This window comes from Diabrotica virgifera, chromosome 3 (assembly GCF_917563875.1).
Source record: "Diabrotica virgifera virgifera chromosome 3, PGI_DIABVI_V3a".
NCBI classification, from domain to species: Eukaryota; Metazoa; Arthropoda; class Insecta; order Coleoptera; family Chrysomelidae; genus Diabrotica; species Diabrotica virgifera.
This window is the reverse complement of record NC_065445.1, coordinates 107,690,943-107,713,877: the sequence shown is the minus strand read 5'-3', so window position 1 is coordinate 107,713,877 and position 22,935 is coordinate 107,690,943. Positions and strand designations below refer to the sequence as shown.

At 31.5% G+C, this 22,935-nt stretch overlaps 1 protein-coding gene across 10 annotated transcripts in view; it reads left to right on the top strand.

Annotated features, from left to right (window-relative positions):
- The window catches only part of LOC126882035 (trehalase-like), a 122,245-nt gene that overhangs the window by 65,825 nt on the left and 33,485 nt on the right, over window positions 1–22,935 (top strand). The window contains exon 1 of one of the 10 annotated variants that reach the window (XM_050646813.1): window positions 1,218–1,511. The exons of the other annotated variants lie outside the window; for them this stretch is intronic. The gene's annotated coding sequence lies outside the window, so the exon portion shown is untranslated. Of the gene's footprint in view, window positions 1–1,217; window positions 1,512–22,935 lie in introns of those variants that run through there. 10 annotated transcript variants of the gene reach the window in all.

Below are 22,935 nucleotides of genomic sequence, written 5' to 3'. Positions count from 1 at the left end.
TATGAAATTACTTAATCAATTATGTTAATAATTGTTATGTTAATTGATTAACTAATCTCATAATTATAATCAATTATGTTTTCAGCAACCCAATAAAAGTTGACATTGACAGTTTTGGTGACAGTAATTAAATATTTGATAGTGATCATTGTTGATTAGCGTTCGAACAACCGGCCCTTAGTCTTATAAATTGTTCAGATTATATTCGTAGAATATATTATATAATTCGCAAATTATTTTATTTTCGATTATGGGGCCATCTATTGACAACTAGAATAAATGTTATAAATGTCACCGACGAAATGTAATCACCGACGTGCGTTTTTTTCTGTCACATACAATTTAATGCGTTAGAAAGAAATCGAAAAACTGTGACGCACTGAAAGATCCTCATGAGAAAAAGCATAATAAGTAGATATGTTTTGTTTGTACCTAGGCTTTAATAAAAAATGTTTGTGAAAAGACGCATTCATTCTATTTTTTTTTTAAATATTCGATATACCAAATCCATATTTACTATATAAAACGTGTTCTTGCGTCAGAATTAAGTCATACACAGAAGCTAATACACATTTTATTGAAAAATTAAATAGTATTGCATTTACGCCACAAAAATCACAAAAACCCGTTTTCCCAAAATTATACTTTTTTGACATGTATCCCTTTCCCCATACACCCGCCAATTGTTAAAACATAAACATTTTATATAGACAGACAAATTCAAACCCGCTATTTAGGGAAATTAAGAGAACGTAATGCATAAAAGTTATTATTTATGTCTTCCCAAGGCAATTGTCTAGATTCTAGATCCGCCAGTGGAAGGATTCGAATGCGTTTTGAAAATCCACAAACGCCATATAAATTGGAACGTTATACTCGGTACATTTTTTTTTCGTATATAAATACTTTCTCGGAAATTTCCAGACCTCATAAAAATCATATTACAAACATCTGAGCCGCTAAAATAGCATGCGAAATAAAACCAAGAGCTATCAAAGAGATAGTTTGAGAAGAACAACAGTATTTGTTGTTATTTGGGCCTTTCTTATATTAAAATAAAAATATCAGATAATACCTAATTTATGCTCTTTTATTTTTTAACGAATCCGGAGTTCATTTTCCTTTCAATTCGATAGTGCCCACCTCTATCCTCTATATTTTCCACTCGGCGGATATCGTGCTAGATCGGGGGGCACGGCTGTCGATTCGGTAGTTGGGCACATTTGCGTGCGTTCCAAACTAATAACTTTTACTTACTTTGGCCGCCGCCGGCCTCCAAGACTCCACGTGGTCTGTTGACCATGTTATAAATCGTCGCGAAAAAACATAATCGAACGTATTCGCATTCGCGAAAACGTATCGAGAGTAAATTAATAAACAAACTGCAGTGGAGTATCAGTGGCTACTACTCTACCATAAATAACATCAGATCATGAAAGTAATACCTGAAAATTTAGTTACGTAGTCCCGAGTCCAGAGACATTAGTAGCTGGAATATCGTTATATCTGTTGTAAGTATTGTTTTTAGTTTTTTAGTATTCTTGTATAACAGAAAATGTTCATTCGGTCACCTAACATTGTATAATATTGTATTGTTAATATTTGACTTCAGTGTCGCATATCGATGTGCAATGCTGATGTAAAGGCAAAACTTGTTGCTTACTACAGGTAACACTGGAAAATTTTAGTAAAAAATATTTTTATATCTTATCTATACAGGGTGTTTCATTAACAATTGTCCATATCATAACTGGAGCAGTGGCGGCTCGTGACCTCAGTATGCGGGTAGGCTACACATATACTTCGGGTAGGCGACAAAAAATATCATACAGTTTGTAATACATTTTGAGCCGTCTTGCAATACTAAATGTAATCTATGAGCGCAACAATGTGTAAAAATTGCTTTTGGAGCATCTACTTTAATTTTTGATTGTAATCCGTTTAAAGAGCCAGCCATTACACTTGCACCATCGTAAAATTGAGCAATTAATTTATTTTTGTAATCATATGGCTCAAGCACGTTTGAAATTAAACTATATAGAGCGTCTGCAGATCTATTATCGCTAACATCAAAAAACCCTAAAAATCTTTCTGTTACCTGACCAACTTTGTTAACAAAACGGATTGTTAAAGTACACTGTGATTTTTCGGTTATATCAGTAGTATCGTCAGCTAGTATAGAAAAAAATTGACTTTCATTAATTTCTGTTGAAATTTCATTTTTTACGTAATCGGCAAGACAATCTATTAAATCATTTTGTATTGTTTTTGACAAACCCGTGAACACCCCTTCTATTTTTTAACATGATCCTGGATTTCCTGATCGCGTTTAACTACTAAATTAAAAATTTCTTTAAAATTACCCATGTTTGAAGAATTATGGCTCTCATCACGACCGCGAAATGTAAGTTCTTGTTTTGCTAAAAGAATTGTAACATCAATTTCTTCAACTTCTTCAATCTTTTTCAACTTCTTCATTATATATCTTATTAGATAGAGAAATATGTCCAGCGAAAGCACTGTCAGTAGTTTGTTTATTTTTTTCTAACCGTTTTAAATCTAAGCAATTGTTTAAATGTTCTTTCGAAGATTCATGTTTTTTTACACTAGCTGATAAATTTTTCAAATCTGATTATCCCTGACTCACCCAAACATTTTGCTTCAAATTTGAGAGCAACAGACAAGGCCAACAGAAAAGTGAATTTTTAAAATAACTTCCGCTTAGCCATTTATGATTTTCATACCATATTGTTTTAAACGATCTCGAAAATGGTTGATTGTCTTTTGTCTTATCTGTGGATAAAATTGTTAAATTTTGTAAAGGCCGGCCCATTGAAATAATTACTAATCTTTCTTGATTTTGGCGCCTTGAAAAAGGCATCTCGATCAAACTGCATATTACATCGTTTAAAATATTCATATTCGATGACTAAAGTTTTTCCACCAATAAAACTAACACACCTACGTTTCAACAACGTCAAATATTACTTATTTTATTTATGTATCAAATAATAATTTACTATTTGAATAAATTGATAAGTTTAACAATTAACCTCGCTTTAAATTTTTAATTATCTATATAATCTAATAACACATTATTCAGTTTTCATAAACAAATTTAAATTGTCCTACCTAGTTTTATTCAATACTTAACCTACTAATAACAGCCAAAATCAAAAAACAATTATTTTAAAACAGTTTCACAAGACACAAGAGAAGCAACTGATAAAATTTTGTAGGTCCGGCTATAAGACTCTGTGCCTATCCGCCCGTTCAAAATCGTAGAATACGGTCGTTACGAGCAGACCTGCAGCAGGCCTGCTCGCGTAAACAGAGAGAGATCGCACGTCAATTCGGTGTTGGCGTCGTTCTATTTCAGGCTACGTTCCCGAGTGCCTGACCAAGGAGAATATAGAATCTATACACTACTACTGATACTACAAGGAGCGTACAATAATTATAACTACGTAGAAAATTTTTTGGATATTTTTAAAAATAATTTGGATAATTTTTGCTATTTTATTGTAGATATTGTGTCAAAATTTATAAATTACAATTTTGAAATAAGTAATTTATATTAATAATTTATATTATTGTACTACATTTGAAGAGGGTAGGCGGCGCCTACCTTGCCTACCCCGACGGGCCGCCCCTGAACTGGAGAAACCTAAGCACAACATACGAAGATTTAACCCAAAACAGTTAAATAAAATATTCCTCCTTACCGAGATACAGAGTATTTGATTACAAATATTCTAAAATGATTTTACCATTGTTCAAGCACCTTTTAATATTTTTTGTTCAAACTTGACACACAGTTTACACACGCTAGGGTACTTTAACTAGTCTTAAAAGATAGTTTTCCGCTGTTACCAGAGGCGTGCTGTAGGGATATATACTTCATTTTGGATTCCATAAGACTATTATGTACTTTAAACTACATTCAATAAGATTATAGTATGTGTTTAAAATACATAATCTTATTGAATCCATTACATAAGGTACTAGTACACTTCAGAAGACCAAAAATAAGCATTTTTTCAAGATTTTTTTCTCAGGACATTTCTTAAAAATGAACATAAAACTTTTTACATATTAATATGTAACTCTTAGAGAATACAAAAAATATCTTTCTTTTCATTTATGTACGTACACTAATATTGTAGAGGGTGCCAAAGTTGAGGCCTCAAAAAAAAAGTAGTTCCGATGGCGGACAGTTAATCTCAGGATTGGGATCTCGCAAGCAAAAAATCGTACGGCATTTGAAAAAGGAAGGTTTCTTCCGTGACAATTTACCACCTTTAGTGAAAAATTCCGCAAAAAAAAAGATTTTACGGAAATTTGAAAAAATTTTGTGAAAAAATTTCCCGTTTTTCTTCGTCTTTCATGACTAAAAATATTTATTTTTTATTTTTTGGTCAATTTGTGGTAAATTGTCACGTAATAAACCTTCCTCTTTCACATGCAGTACGATTTTTTTGTTTCAAATATCCCAATCCTGAGATTAACTGTCCGCCATCATTTTTCGAGGCCTCGACTTTTGCGCCCTCTACAATATTAGCGTACGTGCATAAATGAAAAAAGATATATTTTTTGTACTTTCTAAGAGTTAGATATTAATATGTAAAAAGTTTTATAAGTCTGTTCGCTAAACTCAGACGCAACTTTCTAGATGTTTTAGTCGGTAATTTTGCCAATTATAGTAAAATTGGCAAAAAATAATTACTAAATAGTTAATAATCACTAAATAGTTAGTAATTTTGCCAATTTTTGCAAAATTGGCAAAAAACAAAAAAAATATCGACTAAAATATCTAGCCAGTTGCGTCTGAGTTTAGCGAACCGACATGTTAATTTTTAATAAAGGTTCTGAGAAAAAAATTATTATTTTTGGTCTTCTAAAGTGTACTAGTACCTAAAACGCAAATAACTTGAAAACTACTTACTCTATCGCATTGAGACAACGGATGATATTTACGTAAAAAGTAACGAAGAAGCAAAAAACATGCTGAAATGATTTTTACGACAGTGGCGTAGATTGTAAGGAGCGAAAAGGAAGTATATATTCCTACAGCTGGCCTCTGGTAACAGCGGAAAACTATATTTTAAGACTAGTTAAAGTACCCTAGCATGTGTAAACTGTGTGTCAAGTTTGAACAAAAAATATTAAAAGGTGCTTTAACCATGAGCTAAAATCATTTTAGAACATTTGTAATAAAACACTGTGTATCTCGGTAAGGAAGAATATTTTATTTAAGTGTTTTAGGTTAAATCTTCGTATTTTGTGCTAAGATTTCTCCAGTTACGATATGGACAATTGTTAATGAAACACCCTGTATATTTTTTTATGGTTATTATAAGACTGTATAAAGAAAACCTATATGTTTTGAAGTTATACTTGTTTAGGCGCGAGTGTGAAAAATGTTGAGAGTGATATTTTTTATACAAACGACAGTATGAAGTACGCGCACACCGACAGTCTGAAGTTAGTTGCTACATCTTCCGTTACGTATGTATCAGCGCAAATGAAGTGTAAAAAAATATATTGGTGTTTTTAGTAAATATATCGATTTTCTAAACAATAATAAATTTAGTTTAATGTAAAAACATGATTTTCGCCAAAAATGTCACTTACGTTACTTTGCCAAAAATGTATCGATATTTACAGTTGAGTACGCGAATCTTTACCCGTGCCTCATCATTTAAAGCAGCGGTTCTCAATCCTTTTGTGTCATGCACCACCAAATACTTTTTATTATTTTTGGTACCACCTAACTGAAATACATATCTAACTAGGTGATCTAATTAACTATAATAGTGGTGCTGATTTTATCTGTTTTTGCGTTTTGTGTACCACCTCAAAAAATTAAATGTACCACCAGTGGTACATGTACCACAGATTGAGAACCGCTGATTTAAAGCATACGAAATAAGTCGATGATAAGTCGGAAATTGAAATTTACTAAACGCAACAGTAAGTCACTTACTGTCACTTAAATATTCAGTATTCGCGGACTCAACTGTATTACCTATCTATAATTTTTGTGTCTGTATTTGTCATCGTCGGGAATATAGCCTAATAAAATAAAAACAAATCAAAATGTAATTCCGTACAGGTTGGAATAAATTTTATATCAAAGTTTAGATGAATACAAAAGATATTTTCAAAAAAGTATCCAAATCATATGAGGGGATGATTGTTAAAATAATTAAAAAGGGGTAATTTTTGCACAATATTTACTTTTTTAATTGCTGAGGTAATTTACATTTTAATCAAGGTCTTTAGGGATTTTTTTCTACAAAGGTGGACAAATCTTTCAGCTAAGACTTAATAAATTAAATTTGAACCCTATTTATTTAAATAATAATATATAAAATTTAAAAATAATATGGAAAATATAATGTCACTCAAAATCAATAAAATTTATACGAATAGATTCGTTTTAAATTAACGGTCAAATCTTATCATTGCGCCAACTCTATATTTTCAATAATAAGAGCAGAAATTGATATAAATAAATCTGAAATCAAATGGATACGTACATAAGTTAGAGAGAGAAAAAATATTTTAAAACACCCAAATTGTCGGTACTCCATAAATCAGAGGATTAGTTTCACTAATTCGCTTAGGCCCAGCGGGGGGTTTAAGCTCTTTTGAATAGCACCCAGAGCAATAATGATGGTAACTGACACTTTTACTGACTCAAAAAATGTGATTTCGATAAACTTTAATTGCAATTTGCGCCGTAATTAATCATAATTAAGAGTTGGCGCAATGATAAGATTTGGCCGTTAATTTAAAACGAATCTATTCGTATAAATTTTATTGAATTTGAGTGACATTATATTTTCCATAAGATGTGTGCGATGTCCTTTGCAAAAAAATATTTTTTGCGTTTTAAATAAGCACTCTAAATTTATTTTATTTAATAGAAGTTGCGCTAGGTTACCAGTATTAAGCAAAAAAAAAAATGGTTAAAAAATATTTAATAATTTATGAGATATTTAATTTGTTTATCAATTGTTACTATATTTTCAATTGCAAAAACGCGGTTGTTACCAAAAGAATATAAACCTGCTTAAAATCTCATTACTTTTATCTATATGTATGATTTCGATAAATGTATTGATAAATTCAAATTTCAATTTAACTCCCCTCTAAAATGACATTTGAAAATTGTTCTAATTTGTTTATAATTTGTTTTTTTAATAACGTCGCGGGGATTAAACATTTTGAAATGCTGTTCCAATAATCGGGTCCTGGGAATTTTTCACTAATTAACAAATTTTTTTTGTCGTTTTTTATTCTTCTTTTTTTTTTTCTTACAGTAAAAAATATAGTTTTCCTTATCGAATTTTGCTCATTAAGAATGTCCAATCTCTGAGTTGTCGATTCTAGACCTCAAAATTTTAAGATTTAACCAAAATCACTTCAATAAAATATGGCTCCTTATTGAGTTACATATAGTAATTTTTAGTTTCAAATATCTCAAAAACTAATGATTTTATCGTTAAGAATGAAGAATATACTCTTCAGTCTTAACGATAAAATCATTAGCCTTCGAGATATTTGAAATTAAAAATTAAGCGGCACAAAACCTTAATCAAAATAAAATAACTGTGCCGTTACATGTTTAACTGCAAATATCTCGAAAACTAATGACTTTATCGTTACGAGTTAAAAGTAAGTTATTTACATTGAGAGTATGGGAGAATCTAGAAATTGCGCTAAAATGGCAATTTCGCCAGTGACGTAGAATTTGGGAAGGGTCGACCATTTGCTTTCCCCTGTCCGCCTGTTGTACGCCTCTGTATTTAACATAATTTCATAGGGTGTATAGTACCTACACTTTCTACCAAGTATGAAAAGGATATGTCGAATAGTTTTAAAATACTGGCTGATTTTGGTTAAATCTTAATATTTTGAGGTCTAGAATCGACAACTCAGAGATTGGACATTTTTAATGAAACCCCCTCTATAAGCAAAACTATATCTTTTACTATAAGGGAAAAAAAGAAGAAAAAACGACAACAAAAATTTGTTAATTAGTGAAAAATTCCCAGGAACCCGATTATCGGAACAGCATTTCAAAATGTTTAATCCCCGTGACGTTATTAAAAAACAATTTATAAACAAATTAGAACAATTTTCAAATGTCATTTTAGAGGGGAGTTAAATTAAAATTTGAATTTATCAATACATTTATCGAAAATATACATAAAAATAAAAGTAACGAGGTTTTACATAGTTTTATATTCTTTTGGTAACAACCGCGTTTTTGCAATTCGAAATATAGTAACATTCGATAAACAAATGAAATATCTCATAAAATATTAAATATTTTTTAACCAATTTTTTTTTGCTTAATACTGGTAATATAGCGCAATTTCTCCTATTAAATAAAATAATTTATAGGGCTTGTTTTGTAAATTTGATTTGTAAATTTTATATATAATTATTTAAATAAATAGGAAATCAAATTTAATTTACTAAGCCTTAGGTAAAAGATTTATCCTTCAGCTTTGTAGAAAAAAATCCTAAAGACCTTCATTAAAATGTAAATTACCTCAGCAGTTAAAAAAGTAAATATCGTGCAAAAATGACCCCTTTTTAATTATTTAAACAATGATCCCCTTATATGATTTGGATACTTTCTTGAAAATATCTTTTGTACTCACCTAAACTTTGATATAAAATTTGTTCCAACCTGTACGAATTTACATTTTGATTTACATGTAGTGTAATCGTATTTTACTAGACTAATAGGATAACAAGTATTAAACTAATGATGAATTATTAGGGTAATAATTAAAGGGGGGTGGGGCGAGGTAATAGTTAAAAAATTTCGACATTTTCGATTTTTTTGTTATTTTAAATGAAAGTATATTACTTCAAGAATCGTAATAATCTTCTTTTAGATATTAATACGAGCAAAATTACCGGAAATACACAATACAGTATGTTGAATATCCCTAGCTTCAACTCGCTTTGCAGCAGCTTCGCGCCAGTACGCTTGAGCTCAGTAAAAAAATTCAACTGTTCCCCATCTCTTTTGTAAATTACTCAGCGATTTAAAAACATATTCCAGTGTGCATCAGTTTACAGTTTACGGTTTGGCAGACAAAGAAGAAATTGAAAAGAAAAGTTGTCAAAAGTTTAAACACGTTTTTCTCAAAACTGCTTTTTTCAAAGGCGGTGGACATTGTAACTCAAAATCTACTTAACCGATCCATCTGAAATTTAGTTAAGATTTTCTTTAGACATTTAGTAACATGTCGAGATATTTTTTATTTTACACTTATTTTTTAAAAATACTAGATTTGTTGTAAAAGGTATATCTTAAAATACCCTAAATAAGGGTCAGATTAAAACAAAACGTTTTCGGATTAAGAAATCCATCATCAGTGTTTCCAAAAGTCAAAAAAATTGCATGCCTGAGTCACCAAAATGTTTTGGGTAAAAACTCATTAAATGTGAACAATTGTGTTATGTTACATGTTAATATAATAGTTTAAGGATGTTGCAGATATACCTGGATATTACCCAGAGTAAGACAGGATTCTTCCCACGTGGTTGGAATTTTTTTGGAGAATTAAAACCTCTCATATTGGATTTCAATGGCCAACTAGTTTTTGCCTGAGCCACCAAAACATTTTGGAGGCTCAGGCATGCAATTCTTTATTTGGCTTTTAGAAACACTGATGATGGATTGATTAATCCGAATACGGTTTGTTTTAATGTTACCCTTATTTAGGGTATTTTAAAATATACCTTTTACAACAAATCTAGTATTTGTTGTAAAAATAAAAAGCGAGTATTTGTTCATTTATGCTTAGTGAGTACGGGCGTACGCGTCTGGGCAGATTATCGGAGAATAGGCCATTTTTGAGAAAAATTATTTACCAGCAATTTTATTGCTGAAATCGAATCTTATGATTGTTATTAATAATATAGGTATGCAAAGTCCACAGATAGTGTGCTACTTTTTTTATAAACAAAATGGCGCCCAAAAATCGTGTTTTTTCAATTTTTGGTATATAACTCCAAAGATTATAACTTTACACCAAAAACACTCAAATAAAAATTCACCGTAATTAAATTCTGCATAGACACGTGTCTTTCCCGATTTACTTCGACGAAAATTTTCCTCGGAAAATGCGGGTTTTTCCAACAAAATCTTTAATTTTCAACTAAAATTTTAGATAAGTAATTGTTTATCAATAATTAAATAAGTTGGTAACATAAATGCTCTTTTCGTATAGATAATTCCAGAAGCCGATGCAAATTGAATGAACAGTTTAGCATCAATTGAATTGTTAATTAAAAACTTACGGTCGCTAAAATAAATTAATTAATAATTTTAATTGTGATGAGTGGTTCCTGAGATACAACCTGTCAAAGTTGACCAGCATTTACGGCAAAGATGTAAACAATAGGATCATAATTTTTAAACCATCATCTTTTTATTTCGGTCCTCTTTCTCCACACCAATTTTCATATCTTTAAAATACTCAATATTATAATAAAAACTATCGATATTACTAGTGAAAATTGCCAAAAATAGCAAAATTCCAATCAAAAATTAGGTTGGAGAAAATGTAATCTCCAAGTTCAAAATCGGTATACGTTTAACGCATTATTAAATGTCAAAGTTGCTTTTGTCTTGTTATAATAAATTAATTTATTTATTATAACAAAAATTTATAATTTGTTTAAATAAAGATTGTTTAAATAATTATACAGCTTTCAAATGAGAATATTTGTGTTTTCCATCTGAGCTTCATGACGTAATCGATGATTTTTTTAAATAAGAATATGTATGTCATGTGATCAGGGACGTATTTATAGTTTTTTAATGGGGGGGATCCTAATTTTCAAATTAAGTAAAACCGGGGCTTGGTTTTGAAATACCTTTGAAAAAAATAATAAAAACAAATTTCTAAAAAATTTATTAAAACTTAAAATACCGTTTTACAAAATTAAATTCATTCTCTTCCTTCTTTCAGCTAACTTATTTACAATTTCTGAGGAATTTAGACCTATTGTCACATTCCGATGAATACTCATGAGAGCTAATCCTGTAAGCCTCTCGTCTCCCATTCTATTTCTAAGATAAGTTTTTAACCGTTTAAGTGATGAAAAAGTACGTTCAGGTGTGGCAGTAGATACTGGAAGTGTTGCTAAAATTTGAAGAAGTTTCCTAACCGTTGAACGCGTTGGAAAAAAAATTTCATCACATCGGTCCATAGCTTCTAGTGCAGTAGACGGCTGTTCTTGATTGCACCAGTGGTTGTGCCAAAGCTCATACTCACTTATTAAATGTTTTATTTCAACTTCCCTGAGAAATATTTCTCCGATTCCTGCTATACATTTCTTTGCTCTCTCAGTATTTTGGGTGCGATCTGGTAGAAGCAACTGAATTCCTGAAATTGCTTCTTCGTGAGGTTTAAAGCGAGCATCAAGCTCGGTTACTACATGTTCTATAAATGGATAAAATATATTTCGCCGATAGTAAACTTCAGCAGTGTCCCCTGGTATATTATTGCGGTTTAATTGTCTCCTACGTACTCTTGGAACAGTTATATCTGCTGAAATTAATTTTTTTGCTTCCTCAAAAAGATTTGAGAATTCACGTTCGTTACGAAGGTTCTGTAAAGTGGTTTTTATTGTTTTTACGTAACTGCAAGAGTCGGTTAAATCTACATTGACTTTTTGTAGGGTTAGGTTTAAGCTTGACGTATAGGAGAAAACCTTCCTTAAAATAGTTAGTGAAACTATAAATTGACTGTTTTCCATTGCGACTTGTAACTGGTAAGCTTGGGTTGCAATTTCCCTTCCAGATTCTTGAAGCTCTTGAAGCACGGAATTTACTACAGGAAACATCTCAGCAAATCTTTCGACGGCTGTATGTTTTTCTGTCCAGCGTGTCTCACAATGCGAGATAAGCGTTGAATGAGGTGCTCCAATCTCGTCCGCAGTTCTTTTTAAAAGTCCATCCCGGAGTGCAGATTGCCGAAAGAAGTTAATTATACTTTTAATAGTTCCGATGCAGTTTCGTATTGCAGGGATCTCGCATGAATGACCCAAAACTAAGTTTAATGTGTGCGCCACACAGTGTACGAATAGTGCTCGAGGATATTTGTCCATGATTATTGTTCTTACTCCTTTAAATCGTCCGCTCATCACAGCCGCACCATCATAGCCCTGGCCAACTAAATTCTCCAAATCTAATCCAAACGACTAAAGTTTATCGATGATTATCGTAGCTAGAGCTGATCCTGTTACTTCATCAACGTGGATAAATTCAATGAAATCCTCTCGAATAAGTGCCTTTCCAGAAGAGCAGTCTACATACCGAAGGCAAAGTGAGAGTTGTTGGTGACGCGAAATGTCTTGAGTTTCGTCGGCAAGTACAGCAAAGAAACCTGATTGTTTCACTCTATTTATTATTTGCTCCTGAATAGCATTTCCACACAAATCAATAATTTCATTTTGAATGACGGATTTGTACATAGCCCGAGAATGATTGCTTTGAGAAATAAGGTGATTTTTAAGTACTTCATCACTAGCTTGCGCACGAAAACGAAGTAGTGCACGAAAATTACCGTCATTATGTAGAGGATCTATAATACCGATTTCACCAGAGTCTTGATTTCCTCTCAAAGCAATTCCTGCCGTTCGCAAAATAAGATTGTGTCCACTATGGCACATAGCCTCTCTCTATTTTCTCGGGCAATTTTTTTATTTTCTTCATTAAACGACTCTGTAATATCACGAGTTTGACCTTCCATAACGCTTACAAAATTTCTTGCCCGTTAAACAGCATATTTATGATAATTTGTATTTCGATGATGTTCCATTTTTTCCAGAGCTTTTTTCCAGTTATTAAATGGTTTTGTGACAAAACTTCCAAGTTTTTGATCACCGCGACCACCTTCGGTCTGTCCAAATAAAACGCACATTTTGCATAATGATCCTTGTAACATATTTGAATATACTAACCATGGATTCTTTTGGGTCCAATGACGTTGAAAACAAAGTTTTCTTTTACCACAGACGGGGAACTTAAAAGTCTCTGGAGAGGTCCAAGTTTCTTTTAAAACTGTTAATTTTTCTTCGTCATTTTTTGGATTATTTGATAAATATTTACCAAAATCGTAGTCCATACCAGAATCCAGACCAGCTAAAAAAATGCTTTAAAATGGTGAGAGATTAAAATTAAAGTAACTTACCATGGCTTGTTTCTCTGTTTCTATCTGAGGTGGAGGGAGTTGGAGCATCCCCATCTGTACTAATATCCATACTCGGCGTAGTTAGGATTTTATCGTTTTGAGGGTTCAGTTCATCATTAGTTTTCCCCTTGTTTGGAAAAAATCCCAAAAGCGACTGCTGTAAAGTTCGTTTCATACTTCTTTCACTAAAACATTAATATTAAGCAATATCCAAATAATAGTTATTATATTATCTATATATACGTAACGACACTGTAGATACTTACACAAACACCACAAATACAACAGTTTACTGAATTTGTACTTGTACAATAGCAACAAAATAAAGAAAACAATACACAAATCCACATATGCACCGGCCGGCGGACAAACAAGACTGGCACTAGACAGCACTAGACTGCGACTCATATATAACCACCGTTCAGTGATAGAATAAGTTGGGTCACTCTCGATTTAGCGCCGGTTTACCTGCCCCCGTCGTCTCACGCCCCGTACCTACCAAATTCTCACCAGTCAGTCCTCTCAAAATTTCTATCGTTCAGGCACCGTTCAGTGTATTTGCGGAGCGTTCAATATAATTTATGACTACCGGCAAAAAATCTTTCGGCGAGAGCCGAGATCAAAAGAGTGAACCTACTATTTGGAATAGGTGTACGGTGATATAACTACTAATAGCATTCTAATTCTAATAGGTATTAGTTTATCTGTATCTACGCTGCTACTGCGGACCGACAGCATCCGTGCGCTGACTCATTAATTTATTTTTATTTTTTATACATGTAATGGTATTGGATTAAAAGTAATAGTTTTGCATGGACTGCAAGGAGGGGGTTTGAACCCCCTAAACCCCCCCATAAATACGTCCCTGCATGTGATAGCTCATTTGAAAGGGTATTCAATTATGTATTCACCAATATAAACATTAACATAATTATTTATACAGGGTGTTCAAAAACTTTTTTTAATTAAATTAATTGAGACAAAAAGAAGAATGTATGTAATTTATTTAATTTAAAATACGTTTTACTGTTGTCAGAAAATAGGAAAAACATGTTTATTTGACAAAAATATTGCTTTTCGCTTAAATTCAATATTAAAGCTGCTACCCACATGGCAATCGACGTTTATTTTTTAAATAAAATATTTTTATGTTTTCTGACAGCAGTAAAATGTATTTAGAATTAAACAAATTACGTACATTCATCTTTTTGTGTCAATTAATTTATTTAAAAAAAAAATTTTGGACCTGTATAAAAATTATATTACTGTTTATATTAGGGAATAGAGAATTAAATACCCTTTCAAATGAGCTATTACATGACCCCTATTCTCATTAAAAAAAATTATCGATTACGTCATCACGCCCAGATGGATGACGTCACTAGTATGATGTATACGCCAAAAAATTGTAATTTAAAAATAAAAATTTATCTGTTTCGGGATTTTTCCTTTAAGTCGCCGGTTTACGAAATAATTAGTTTATGCGTTACTTTATGGACGCACTGTATAACATAAATTCAGATGCAAAAAGTAAATTATAAGTGAAGGCAGCGTAAAACCCCAAAGAAAATAAAATAAATACAATGTTACTTCTCGCGTTCTCACGTGCAATGCGTCACGTATCCCACGTAATAATTGCATTGAAAACAGATTGCATGTGATATTTTAGCGTCCTTTCAAGGTCAAAGTTGTTTGGCAAGAATGCGACAATGCAGGTAACCAAATAATTGAAAATCAAATTAAACCACTATTTTACACCAGTCCTGTGAAAAATGAAACATTGATTTCATGTAAAAATCTTATACAGATTAGTATTTGAAGGTTCCAAAATTTATATGAGGAATAACCCGAATAACTGATGAAAAATCCGTGAAGACGTACAGCTAGTGATGTTCGAAGAGAATATTTTCAAGAGAATATTCTCGAGAATATTCTCGGACAGAAAATTCTCTCGAGAATATTCTCGGCAAAAATTTTCTTTATTTTCAAAAACCGAAACAAAAATAAAAACTAGTAGTCCAGGGCGGATCTGTTTTGAGATGGACGTTGAGAGGTGACTCAAATTTTTTTTGCAGAAATTGCTTGAAAATAAATCAAATAATAATATTTGAGTTATCCTCCCTCTCAAAAAGGTCCGGAACATTGTTTAAATAATCAAAATGTCAAGAATTGAAGGAAAAATTCGATTTTTTTCTTCGTTTTTTGATTATAACTTTAACAGTATTCATTTCCGAGAAAGTTGTACTAACATAAAAGTTGCGTAATTAAATTTACTACAATATAAAATTGGTTAAAAATTAAAAAAAATCACCCTAGTTGCAAAATAGCAATAATTGCGAAAAAACCATACAAAAACAAGTAGTCGCATTTTACGTTTTTCAACCATTTATGCTACACTTAGGACCTTCATATTTCACCCAGAAAAACTTTATGATACAGTAAAACAATACTGTAAATTTCATTAAGATCGGTTCAATAGATTTTGCAAAATAAATTTTGCAATACAGCTTTCGCAAAAAAAATTAATTTATTCAAAATGTTACAGGACTGAAAATAAAGCAGATAGCAAGTTGAATTTTTTTTTGCTTATAGAAGTGTACTGTACCTTTCATTTGCAATTATCAAAATTAAAATCGATTAATTACCACGGCGTCAGAAAATTTTTGAAATAAACAATAATTTTTGGTGCTACGCGCAGGACAGCGGTGTTCGATTCACACAGGTTGATTTCCACCAAAATGTCTTCCAATCTTTATCTAATATATTATTTTCTTACTCTATATTTTGTTGTATTTTAATTTTTTAATTCCACAAAAATCAAACTAATTTTATTATTGTTTGTGAAATATTGTTTAAACAATTGCATATGTTTAAAAATAATAAACGTTAATTATTTAAATTAAAATATATGAACAAAGAAAGTTTTTGCTAATAAAAGTGTTATTTCAAAGGATAGAGTATGTATTTTTATTTTGCAATAAACAAATTTATTTATTTATATCGAAATGTCATAAAAATTAAAATTTATCAAATATTATCAAAGGTCATTGGAATGCCCAATCAGAGCAATCTATCCGCTGTCCTGCGCGTAGCACCAATAATTAATGTTTATTTAAAAAAATTCCTGACGCCGTGGTGTTAAGCGATTTTAATTTTGCGAAATTGCAAATGACAGGTACAGTACACTTCTATATGCAAAAAAATTTTTTAACTTGCTATCTGCTTTATTTTCAGTCCTGTAACATTTTGAAAAAATGAATTTTTTTTACGAAAGCTGGATTGCAAAATTTATTTTGCAAAATCTATCGAACCGATCTTAATGAAATTTACAATATTGTTTTACTGTATCATAAAATTTTTCAGGGTGAAATATGAAGGTCCTAAGTGTAGCATAAATGGTTCAAAAACGTAAAATGCGAATACTTGTTTTTGTATGTTTTTTTCACAATTTTTGCTATTTTCCAACAAGGGTGACTATTTCTTAATTTTTAACCAATTCTATATTGTAGGAAATTTAATTACGCAACTTTTATCTCAGTACAACTTTTCTCGGAAATGAATACTTTTAAAGTTATAATCAAAAAACCAAGAAAAAAATCGAATTTTTCCTTTAATTTTTTGACATTTTGATTATTTAAACAATGTTCCGGACCTTTTTGAGAGGGAGGATAACTCAAATATTATTATTTGATTTATTTTCAAGCAATTTCTGCAAAAAAATTTGAGTCACCTCTCAACGTCCAAATCTACTAATATTTTTACAGATGCGCCCTGGTCTATAGATACGGGTCAAATTATTATAATTTAAAAAATATGTAGGTATATTGTTTTTGCCAATCCCATGAACCACTAGCAAGGGTGTTTACAGTGTCAATATTTTTTGTTTTGATGCAATATTAACGTGCAAATATTGAGAATGGTTTTCATTTAAGCAGAGAACAAGTTGAGGAAACTGAGTTTGTAGATAATTTAGCAACTTTAAAATATGGTAATGAGTCGGCTGAAATAATGGCAGATTTAGCACTTTATCGGTCCAAGGCAGTGGCGGATCCAGAATCGTTAAGAGGGGGGGGCCGATTGGCTAAATTTCTATAAAAATAAATGAATGTTTTTATAATCTTTATATATAATTTAAAAAAATTCAATCACTTGGTTTCAGAGGGGGGCCGATCGCCCCCATCGCCCCTCCCTGGATCCGTCACTGGTCTAAGGAGGGATTTTTTGGAAAACCATACGTTGTAAAATCAATTGAAAAACTAGACTTAATCATATGGTAAAAAGGTACATGTTTCGGAACAAAATTAACTAAAGTAGTAATTGATATATCAATCATGTCTTCATCCAGTGCGACTGAAAGAAGTTTCAATACTTATGGTTTTTTATCCACTCCTCTAAAAGAAACCGGCTCACTGCTGAACGGGCTCGTAAGGTAACTTTTATTGCTCACAATTTAAAATTGTTAGACGTAGACCAATCAATTACTGAGCTGGCCACTCGTGAAAAACAAAATCCCACAACTCATCAGTACATTGAAATGCAGATTGTAGGTGACTAGGATGAGCTAATAATAGAAATAGATTCTGAATGTGAGGTCTCATCTTTTATCATACCACATCGATTATTTGCTGTTAAGAAGAAAATTTCATTTTTTTTTTGTCAAAGAAATTTTGTGTTTTCTGTTGTTTTTGTATTTTTTTATATACAAAGAACACTGTTGTTTCGTCTCATAATTTTGTATATAAGATCATGATTTTTAAATTCCTATTTTTCATCTTCAACAATATTCTTAAGTGCGTCATGGGGTTCATTCTCAGAAAATTCTCCATATCGAGAATATTCTCGAGAATATTCTCCGATTTTTCATTCTCGAGAATTTTCCAACACTACGTACAGCTGATTTTACTTTGTTCTTTTTTAATAAACTTAATGATGAAAAAAAATATTTTGCCTATAAAACGTTTCTTATAGAGTCTAAAATCCGAATATAGGTCGACCTGCACTCATCTGCTTTCCGGATGAAACATTTTTTGTATTAAATTTCATACACAGACAAATATTTCTTGCATGGGTGCCTATCAAAATCGTGTCATAGCTATCCTTAAAAAATATTAGATATTAAATATTAAATATTAAATATAAAATATTAAATATTAAATATCAAATATTAAATATTAAATATTAAATACTAAATATTAAATATTAAATATTAAATATTAAATATTAAATATTAAATATTAAATATTAAATATTAAATATTAAATATTAAATATTAAATATTAAATATTAAATATTAAATATTAAATATTAAATATTAAATATTAAATATTAAATATTAAATATTAAATATTAAATATTAAATATTAAATATTAAATATTAAATATTAAATATTAAATATTAAATATTAAATATTAAATATTAAATATTAAATATTAAATATTAAATATTAAATATTAAATATTAAATATTAAATATTAAATATTAAATATTAAATATTAAATATTAAATATTAAATATTAAATATTAAATATTAAATATTAAATATTAAATATTAAATATTAAATATTAAATATTAAATATTAAATATTAAATATTAAATATTAAATATTAAATATTAAATATTAAATATTAAATATTAAATATTAAATATTAAATATTATAGCTATATATCGTCGGCTTACTGCCAAAACCAATCAACTCCATTTTTAAAAGTTTTGAGAAATCTACCTTTTAAACTTTAATTTGAAATGAAAAATCGTCTAAATTTAAATAATGATTTAATAATTGAAAAATATGACAAAAATATTTTTCAGTTATTAAATAATTTTTTTAAATTGAGTTGATTTTCAAATTAAAGTTTAAAAGGAAGATTTCCCAAAACTTTTAAAATGGAGTTGGTTGGTTTTGGCAGTAAGCCGACGATATATTATAGCTATAAATAAGCTATAGTAGTTTGCCCATTCTTTTCTACAAAAGCATGATTTTGTGTATTATTGACCTGTAGAATTTGGAAACTCGACGGTCCAGCTTCGTTTGTTGTTCTGAGATTTTCGATCAACTTTTGGTGGTGACTGGAATCCAACTGGAATGACGTTTGTCAATCTGACAACAATAGAATTACCCACAGAATTACCAGACACCTTCGTGACGGATCTGTCATCATTTTCTCGCTGAGAAATCACGGGCAGGAAGGAGTTTTATCAGTAGGAAACTTCGCGTTGCTATGACGTTTAATAGTTAAAAATAGTCTAGTGAAATAGTCTATTTAATTGTTATCCATGGAATAACTTCCTACATTTTGTTTGATATGGGGGCCAATTTACTAGTTTTCAGCAAGATGGGATTAACAGATTTAAAAGATTTAACATCTCCACTTTTTTCACATATTTGGTTTTTGGTAAATATAAAGGGTACCCCCGTAAAGATAGGCAAAATGCTCTCACTCCCAGAATTCAATTTTTTCATCTTTTTTACGTTCTATGTGATTCAAAAATCAGACTAAAAATAATAGCTAACGTCTATTTTTTATAAACCCGTTGAGTGTACATGATCTCCAAAATTTTAGAAAAAGGCGTTTAACTTTTTTTGGAGATGGCTGTAGGTCTAATTTTTTTGTGTTGTGTATTTTATCAAAAAACATTTATAATTTTTCCAGATTTTTTCATGAAGTGCGCTACCTTCAAAAACCCGAAATACTGGTATTTTAGGATTTCCCAATTTTATAGACTTCAAAATATGTAGATCAAATCAAAGTCTTTTACAGGTTACATATAATTTGATGTAAGTAACTGAGTCCTTTAGAACATTTAAAAATGGGAGAAACACGTTTACACCCCCCAAAAATTTGGGGAGGTTTTTATCTTGTCTTGCAGTCAAGAATAATCAAGTTCAAGTGTAGGTAATTGTGGGTCTAGGACGTTTCATCGCCGCCGTTTCGATGCCGCCAGTTCGATGCCGATGCCGGCCGATTCATCGCCAGTCAATTAATCCCTATTTGATATATTTCCGAATTTTCGACAGTTACAATTATTAGTTATTTTTAGTATTAATTAGGAATTCTAGGAAATGCGAGATATGACGGCGATGAAATGGACTGGCGATGAACCGGCGGCATCGAAACGGCCGGCGATGAACCGGCGGCATCGAAACGTCCCATTCCGGTACTTGTAATCTAATAAAGGTTGATAAGTTGATATCTACTTTTTGCTTTAACAATTAACATTTTAAAAAAGCTCAACACATAATCACATTTACTGATTAATCGGGATGATTACGAGTTGTAAAACATAATGCAATTGTGAAAGTAAGATAATTACCAGATAATTACTGTATTCACTTTTTCCAAGGTTCTCAGAAGTATTTAAAAATAGTAAAGATAACAGTACGGGAAAAATCATTACAAAAATCACTGAGTGATGAAATATAATACCAGGTATGTTTGTGATTAAGGCACAAAAATTATTAACTATTTCGGATTTTTTAGTTTTTACCAATTTTTTAGAATGTCATCATTGCCGTACTCTAATGTAGAATTAATAACTATAGGCGCTCCATTTAAAAATTAATTATCTCATTAGTCACAATAATCTTATCTTGGTTGTAATTTAATTTATTTGTCGTTCCTTGTTATCAGACCACCTAATGTGTGTTTAAATGAATTCCGATACATACTTAACGGGTCTCCAAAGGACCCATACATATGCAATCAAATTGCGTAAACTTACATACATGTTTTTTTATACACAGCAGATTTTTATCTGAACTTGTTTGTCCATGTCTATGTTGTGACCAAAATAATAGCATTCGGATGTCGGATGTCGACGCTAAAAAAAGAAAAAAAAAGTAACTTCTGTAACTTGTAGACAGGTCAACATAGATATTCAAGTTCACAAAAATTCACTACAGCTAAAAATTGTAACGAATGTTCGGGACATCATTAAAAATGAAATGTGAAAAAAGTCCAATCAGTCTCACATCTACAAAAAAAGTTATTCATACATCAAAATTAAAGGTCGCAAATATGTACTCGTATATGGTTCTTGCGATTTTGAGCCAAACGGTGAGTCTTGTCGTAATCCATTACTTTTTTATCTTAACCGATAAAACTGTGGTAAACTGCCAAAAAGAATGAGACATTTTTGCAAATAACTAATTCCAATTTTGTTTACTTGATAATTGCCAACTTTTTTCTTTCATGAGCAAGATACTTTTCGAAATATCAATATTACATTTTGAGTTATAACCAGCTACTTGTATCCTACTATTATTTTTGATACACAATTACAATCATACAAGGTTGAAATAAGAGTTCTCTACAAAAAAAAAAATGTTTATGTTATTTGTAGTAAATTATGTTTCTAACAATAAAAGACTGAAAATAAGGATCGTGATCGTACGATAGTTGTTTTGACGAGATTACTTATATTTCTTTGACTAGATGGTGCTATGACTGAAAAGCAAGTAATGAGGGTAACAAAACCTTTTGTAATATCTCGATGCAATTCTTAGGACGAAGGCCCATTAGTGCGTTGTGTTGCGACGTCGTAACGGAACAACGCAGGGGCGAGGTCCCATTAGTGCGTTGCGTTGCGACCTCGCAACGGAACAACGCATTGTATGCCACACCTGCCTTGCGATGACACTGCCATCGAAGAACACCCTTGTTCGTCGATCCGTTGAAATATCGCAACTGATCAACGCGACGCAGCGCAGCGCAACGCACTAATGGGGTCACGTCCCGATGCGTTGTTCCGTTGCGACGTCGCAACGCAATGTGAACAGCCGTGACGCAGCGGCATGATACTGGTGTCATAAGCCAGAGCGCACGGGTTCGAGCCCCGGCACATAAAATCCATTTTTATTTCTAAAAATGATACAAGCTGTTCACCGTGCCTCGGAGAGTACGTTAAGCTGTCGGTCCCCGGGGCTAGTGTACATCGACACTAGTAACTTGAAGCTGTTCACCGTGCCTCGGAGAGTACGTTAAGCTGTCGGTCCCCGGGGCTAGTGTACATCGACACTAGTAACTTGAAACAGGGTTAAAGATGAAATTGGCGCCGGAACAATCCGAAAGGATCTCCCCGGCAAAAATGCCGTACGATATTATTATTATTGTCGCAACGCAACGCACTAATGGAATGGCGCCTCTCTTTTACTTGGAAGGCGTCGATCTACACCAGTTATTCCCAAAGAGTGGTCGATATCGACCTCCAGGGGTCGATGAAAACCTGCAAGTGATCGAAAACAATTATTGTTCTCGACGCATGGCATACGCTTTTCACTAGCTTCCTAGTACGTGTCTAACTTAGCGTCTCACTCGCTCTAAAGTGTGCTTCTCACTCCACAGAACTGTGAGTCTTCTAAAAGAGAAACGATCGTCAATATGTAATTTCATTGTTTCTTGCCAGAATTGAACTGATTAAACAAAGCATTGGATGGTACGAATTTTCTCAGTTCTCTAATTTGGAGACAATGGCGCGTATGAATAAAAATGAGCATGTAGTTTATACTCAATGTTGGAATACATTCTCCACGTAGTAAGAAATAAAAATCAGTACAGTGGAACCTCGATAACTCGGATTAATCGGGACCGCGGCCGATCTGGGTTATCTAAAATCCGAGTTAGCCGGAGAATATGGTAAAAATTAATAAAATACGGTATATGTACTTACAGATAAACTCCGTTATAATTGAAATAACATGAAG